Source organism: Zingiber officinale, chromosome 1A (assembly GCF_018446385.1).
Source record: "Zingiber officinale cultivar Zhangliang chromosome 1A, Zo_v1.1, whole genome shotgun sequence".
Lineage (NCBI taxonomy): Eukaryota > Viridiplantae > Streptophyta > Magnoliopsida > Zingiberales > Zingiberaceae > Zingiber > Zingiber officinale.
The window spans coordinates 62,365,390-62,373,120 of NC_055987.1; the positions used below are offsets into that span (position 1 = coordinate 62,365,390).

The 7,731-nt window shown below is 38.2% G+C and overlaps 1 non-coding gene across 1 annotated transcript; it reads right to left on the reverse strand.

The window, feature by feature from the left end:
* Window positions 1-1,680: 1,680 nt before the first annotated feature.
* Window positions 1,681-1,786, reverse strand: LOC122039130. Its single transcript, XR_006128024.1, has one exon. It is a non-coding gene; the product is annotated as a small nucleolar RNA R71 (small nucleolar RNA).
* Between the last annotated feature and the right edge of the window lie 5,945 nt (window positions 1,787-7,731).

Genomic DNA, 7,731 nt, shown 5'->3' on the forward strand with positions numbered 1-7,731 from the left:
TCTCTATTTCTTCGGATTTTCTTCCTCGATTCATGGAGTAGATCTTGTATTCTAGGATTAAGGGAGTATTTGTATGATGGATTGATGTAATCTCTTATGGATTTGCCATTTTCTTGTTTCAATGACATTATCTTGCTTGAATCAATTAGATCTTGAATGATTGATGGTGATTTGTGCTTAATTCTCATTCTTGATTGATTGTTTGGATTTCTTATGGACTTTGTAATGATAAACTCTCACTCGATCATCCGAGGGATCCACGTGACAGGTGCAAGCCCGTGTAAGGACGTTTGAGAGATAATCTTGAAGAGGAAATAGGGATATTCAAGAGAGTAGGATGGATTTTATGATTAGCTTCTTGTATCTTGATAGATTAATGAGTCGTGGGCTTCTACGTTGATATCCGAGGAAGGCATAGTAATAGGTGCACTTCTGTGTAAGGACAACATAGGTTCATGTCTAATTAATCCTATTTAGATACATTTCTCAGTCCTTAGCCGGTTGTCTATTGCAAGAGGGAACCGACAACTTTCTACATGTTTGGCAATTGAGGGATAAGAATTAGTGAACCATTTACATTCAAGAAATCTTACAAAGAAACCGAAACTCCTAGAATCTTCCTTTATCATAACCCAAAACTCTAAACTCTTGTTTGTTGATCTTTAATATTAGATTTGTTTACCTTTACTTTGCTTTTGAAACGATTGGATAGTTGTTTAGCTAATTCGCATTGAGACATTTCTAGTGCTTATTCCAGTCCCTGTGGATACGATAATCTTTTATATTACTTGCGACATTTCCGTACACTTGCGGAGAGTAACAAGTTTTTGGCGCCGTTGCCGGGGACTGCGCTATAACATTAGGAATTATCAATTGAGTTAGACTAAACATAATTTTTTTTTTCTTTTGATTTGCATAGTTATAACTAATTGTTAGAATTCTGTTTTCGTAAGTTTTTCCTTTCTTGAATAACATTCTTGACAACTCTTTTTGTTGGAATTCTAATTCTAATTCTAATTTTGCATTCTTGATTTCTAGTACTCTAATCTAACTTTTCTATGTTTTCTCTTTTGATCTTGTTTCTTTCTTCTTTTCTTTTGTAAACATATCTTGCAATTTTTAGCATATGAATTATTCTAGACATTTTTCTTTTTTCTTTTATCTTTTCTTTCTTGTTTTCATTATGCACTTTCTTTCTTGCAATTTAAATTCTGCATTTGCTTTCTTGCTTTTCATATTGCATTTTATTTCTTGTTTTTGATTCTTGATAATTTTCTTTTTCTTCTTGAATATCCATGAGCACTAACATGTCAAGCAGGACCATGAGAAATTTTTCTACACCCTTTTCTGCAAGATTTTTATCTCCCATTGTGCAACCTCAAATTGAAGTAGAAAGTTTCCAACTAGACCCAGAGATAATTTTCATGATACAAGGTCACAAATTTGGAGGAGAAGTATCAGAAAGTCCTTATCTGCATCTTGAAACATTTTTAGAGATTTGTGATTTGGTGAAATGTGAAGGAGTATCAGCAAATGCAGTTCGATTGATGACATTTCCTTTCAGTATCAAGGATAAAGCAAGGACTTGGCTATATTCTCTCTGTCCTCAAAGCATCACAAGTTGGGAACAATTGGAGAAGCAATTTCTGAATCATTTTTTCCCTCCAAGTAGAACGGTGTATATGAGGAATTGCATAACAAATTTTTCTCAGGCATATGGAGAATCATTATTTGAAGCATGGGATAGATTCAAGAGTCTTCAAAGACAGTGCCCTCATCATGGTTTTGAAAAATGGTTGATTTTGCACATATTCTATGGGGGAATTTCTTTCTCAGACAAGACTTTATTGGATTCATCAGGTGGAGGTTCTTTTATGGACAAAAGTGTAGATGAAGCTTATTCGTTAATTGATCAAGTGACATTGAACCTCCATGAATGGTCGAACAAAAGTTGGATGGAATTTCCTCAGATATTCAAAAGTGCAAGCTATAAATGTAAGAGAGCTCACAAACAAAATGAAATTCAACCACCTAAAAATGTTGAAATTCACAAGTCACAGAGTGAGGAGTTCAAACATTTGGGGGCAAAGCTTGATAGTATTGTTTCAAAATGGTTTAAAGAAGATCCCCCTCCTACACAATCAAGATCCAATGAAAAGTGTGATGATGTTGGGTTGAGAAGTGGAAAAAATCATGAAGAACTTCTGAAGAACGACATGTTTAGAATTTAGGAGAAGAATAATAGAAGATCACAAGAACTCAGTTCCATTTCTCTGGGAAGTTCCCAAAGGCCAGAAGTACCTTTCCCTCAACGATTAATCACACCAACATTAGATAAGCAAGTTGGACCTCCTCCAAAAGCTCAAAGGGAATTTGGGAAAAAGGGAGTTCAGTCTTTCCTAGGACCTTCACTAAGGGTTCCTTTTCCACAAAGGTTAGTGGGGGTCAATGAAAATAAAGACTTCGGCAAATCCTGTGACACTAATATGGTTGAGTGTAGATTTTTGAATATATATGAAGATGAAGATTTTTCAAATGAGGATTTTATTGATAATGTAGTGGTAAATAAGTTTTCAGATCTATCTCAAAATTTTATAAGGTGTTATAGTGACATCGAATTTTCAGATGATGAATGTGATGTGGTAGATCAACTTAAAACTGCAAGTGAAGTTATTGATCCTCTTGTTATTGATTCTCCTATTGAGGACATAGATGTTGGTTTATTTTTTGATGTATGTGTTGATGATGATGATATGGAAGAATGTGTAGGGAGCTGTGTTGTGGAAGCAGCATCTCAAGGATCACCACCTTTGTCAAGACAACCCTTAGAGGTTTTAAGAATTGATCATGTTGTGGAACAATGTGTAGGGACTTATACAGAGCTAGTAGAGTCTCGAGAATCACCATCATTGATATCATCAACACCTAAGCTAGAGCCAGAACCATCATTTGATTCAGAGGAAGTCACATCTACATGTTTAGAAAATTCATTTCTCAACAAAGTAAGGTTAGTATTTCTTGTGATCTTTTGGAAAACTTTATGGAGGTACCTATAATTGACTTTGTTGGATGTGATTCAGTTTTTATTACTTATTCATCTTATCTTGATATGGTTCTAGCTCTATACTATATAACATGCTTGTGGGAGATTTGTTTTTCTTTTGGATGTGCAGATTTCACATGGGCCAATAATTGGAAGCTCAATCTGAACCGTCTTCGACCACCTGAAAAAATTTCCAAGAAGACGAAGATGGAGAGAGTTATACTTTACTTTGTAGCTCCTTTGATGAAAGCTCCCTCCATAATAAGAGCCCTTGGTAGGAGGGTTCTAAAATATCTTACCCCTCCAAGAGCAAGATTTAGATGAATCTAATGAGGTGGTCGAGCTAATGACCTTAAACAAGCGCTTCTTGGGAGGCAACCCAAGTTCATTTTCCTTATTTTCTTTTATGTCTTTAGTTCTCTCTTTATAATAAACATGTATCCTCTACTTAATTTTTCTTGTCTATCTTATTGTTGTAGAATTCAAAGTTGTGGAGAATGTGAGTATTGGATGGAGGAGTATCTTTAAAAACATGAACGTCAACCATTTGGAGCTCATCACTTGGTAACTTCTTTTAAAATCTCCTCCACATTGTTTTTAGTTTTCATTGGGACAATGAAAAATTTAAGTCTGGGGGGATGCATTAGATGCATTTGATTTGCTTTGTTTGTTTTTGTTTTTGCTTATGTCTTGCATTGTGTTTTGATTTTTTGTGGCATACATCTTGAGAACATCAAAACTTCACTTATATGCTTTCTTAGATTCAAGTGAAATGTTAGCACGATTATTGGCTTGATTCATGATGTTCGAATGATACTAGTAGTAAACTTTGTGTAGTTCTTTTTTCTATCTTGGGAAGCATTAATAAGCTAAGAATCTTATTGTGATGAGTTTTAGTTTTGGTTCAACCTTAAGGATTTTATCTTCACTACACTTGTGCTTGATACTTGAATAGTTGATGTCATTGAAATAGTCATGATTCATCTTGTTTGCTTAGTACTTGGTTTCCATGGTGATTTCTCAACTTTCATTTTGGTTACTGGATGAGGCTCAAATCATTAAAGCTCATTTGGAAAAATCAAAATATCCCAACATGTGTGCTAAAAGTACATTTATGAATAAGTTTTGCACAATGCAAACACTTATAAAAAAAAATGAACAATAAGGGATATAAAAAACAGTTGTCATGAGTGGAATCTAGCAAGTCACCCCTTTGAGACCGAGTTAGGTTACTGGGGAAATGACTGTTTAGTTTCTCTTGAGATTGAGCACACCTTTGAGACCTTGGGTTAGTTGAGAAATATGAACCAAGTGAACGGTAAGTAAGTGCCTATCACTGGTTACTTGTCTTTCACTGGAAACATTAGGAATTCAAATTTGATGACGACTTGACTAGGACATGGATTGAAACTTGAAGGGTGTTGAGTTACTTTTACACTGCGCACAAGATTCTTATGCTTGAACCATACTTTACTTGTTTCCATGATCAAGCTTGTTAATGAAACATTTTGATAGAGTTAGGAAAGTGCACTGGGTTTTATGAATGTGTTGTAGAACATATGAATTTAGACTGCAACATTTTGCTTGAGGACAAGCAAAGGTTTAAGTCTGGGGGTGTGATGTGCGTAGATTATATACTCTTTTATGCATGTTTTTACGCACATTTACATACTTTGAGCATGCTTGATCTATGCATTTTTATACTTCCAGCTTTCCTTTTAGCATATTTACTCTTTTGGTTCGGAGATATGCTTTTTGTGCATTTTCTGTACACAGGAGTCGATTTGGTGAAAAATCTACATCTTTGGGCATGCATTGGAGGAAACGAAGGGAGAAAGCTCCGGGCCGTGTACCTCACACGGCCCTGCACTGGTATGGAGCTCGGGCCGTGTGGAGTTTGGCACCAACATAAGAGGAAGATGACATGGCCGTGTGAACCTCACACGGCCGTGTCAAGATTTGAAGCCAACCAGAGCAGAAGCCTTACAGGGCCGTGTGGATCTACACGGCCGTGTGAGACTTCCAGAGACCAAGCAAGCTGTGGCCGTGTGCACCACACGACCGTGTAGCATTTCCAGAGAGCAGAAGGGTTCTGGACGTGTGGAGTCACACGGCTGTGCAACTTTGGCAGAGAGGGAACTAGACATGGCCGTGTGAATCTCACATGGCCGTGTCACGGGGCCGTGTGGCGCCCGATTCCCTCCTCTATTTAAACCCTTCTTCATGAATTGAAAGGGGATCTCTCCCCCTTTGGGAGAAAGCAAGATTTGGTGGTGTCCTCCCAATCTTGGGAGGATTTCTGGGCGATTCAAGGGGAGATCTCAACGATTTCGACTCCGGAGCGAGGATTGGATCCGAAGACGAGGCTTCTTCATAGATAAGTGTTCTCTTTCCCCCTTTTCTTGTTTTCTTGGATTGGGGATTCAAGGAATGCTTGTAATCTCTATTTCTTCAGATTTTCTTCCTCGATTCATGGAGTAGATCTTGTATTCTAGGATTAAGGGAGTATTTGTATGATGGATTGATGTAATCTCTTATGGATTTGCCATTTTCTTCTTTCAATGACATTATCTTGCTTGTATCAATTAGATCTTGAATGATTGATGGTGATTTGTGCTTAATTCTCATTCTTGATTGATTGTTTGGATTTCTTATGGACTTTGTAAAGATAAACTCTCACTCGATCATCCGAGGGATCCACGTGACAGGTGCAAGCCCGTGTAAGGACGTTTGAGAGATAATCTTGAAGAGGAAATAGGGATATTCAAGAGAGTAGGATGGATTTTATGATTAGCTTCTTGTATCTTGATAGATTAATGAGTCGTGGGCTTCTACGTTGATATCCGAGGAAGGCATAGTAATAGGTGCACTTCTGTGTAAGGACAACATAGGTTCATGTCTAATTAATCCTATTTAGATACATTTCTCAGTTCTTAGCCGGTTGTCTATTGCAAGAGGGAACCGGCAACTTTCTACATGTTTGGCAATTGAGGGATAAGAATTGGTGAACCATTTACATTCAAGAAATCTTACAAAGAAACCGAAACTCCTAGAATCTTCCTTTATCATAACCCAAAACTCTAAACTCTTGTTTGTTGATCTATAATATTAGATTTGTTTACCTTTACTTTGCTTTTGAAACGATTGGATAGTTGTTTAGCTAATTCACATTGAGACATTTCTAGTGCTTATTCCAGTCCCTATGGATACGATAATCTTTTATATTACTTGCGACATTTCCGTACACTTGCGGAGAGTAACACCTGACTCAAGACACGGACATTAGTCCTACTTTAGTTACCGTCTAAAGACTTCGTTATATGCACGCAGCTCGATCCAGAGATCTAATTTGAACTTGTTTCTATTGTTGAGTCGTGTTTGAAACGATACAGAGGTAAGGTGAAGTCTAGAGCTGCTAAAGTATCCGGATCGTGTGGTGATGGCCAGCCGTGTAGGCTTACTAGACCTAAAACTGGGCACGGCCGTGTATGACACACGGCCGTGTAAGGTCCTTCCTGCTGGAGTAGGGCATGGCCATGTGGCTCACACGGCCATGTTACCTTGACAAAGACGGAGAGGGGCACGACCGTGTGGCTCACACGGCCGTGTCACCTTCGGTTGAGAGGTAAAGGGTGCACGATCGTGTGAATCCACATGACCATGTCATTTTAGCCGAGAAGAAGAGGTGCATGGCCGTGTGACTTCGCACGACCGGGTCGCCTCGGCCGAGACAAAGGGGTGCACGGCCATGTCTGTCACACGGCCGTGTCACTCCAACTAACAGGAAGGGGTGCACGACCGTGTATGCCATACGACCGTGTCACCTGAGCCGAGGAGGAGAATGGCAAGGCCGTGTGACTCCACACTGTTAGTTAGAGCCCTAGAGCCAATCATTTGATGATTGTATTATGGACTTGTTGTATCATATTCTTATATAAATAAAGGCATTTGTTTTGGTTATTATAGTTACTTGTATTGGTGCCAAATAAACTAAGTATAATAGCGTCCTTGAGTAGAGGGTTCTTACCTATATCAATCGGTTAGTTAAACACTACTCTTAATCATTTCTAGTCGAGTATTAACATTCAGGGACAATGTTAATGCAATAAAACTAGCATGTAGGTCAACTCGATGACTTGATCTCACAAGTCATGGATATAGAGATATCAAGTTGATACATGGGTATGCATTGGAGAATGTATACTGAATGACCCGCCATGAGAAAGTATCATGGATCGTTATATGAGTGTCATATACTTTCTCATGTGACTATTAGTATGACTACTAGTCCTTGACCTGAAGTCACCATGGTTCCCTACATAAGGAGTTATGTACTTTGATTTCGTTAAACGTTACCCGTAATTGGGTGGACTATAAAGGCGATTACTGGGTATGTAATGAATTATGCAGAGGGATGTGAGTGATGTAGATGGGATCTACCCCTCCTATATGACGGGAGAGACATCGATATTCTTGATAGAGTGAGACCACGAAGTGCATGGTCATTCCCAAATGAGTCAATATGAGATATTGAGCTTTTTTGATTTAGTGAGTCTACTTGGAGTTCAAGATTTAGATTGGTCAGAGGATGACACGGTCTATGCCTCACATTGATCAATCTAGATGTCTAGGATAGAAGGACACTTGTCATATATTGTGAGGAGTCACAATTAGTAGTCACAAGGTGA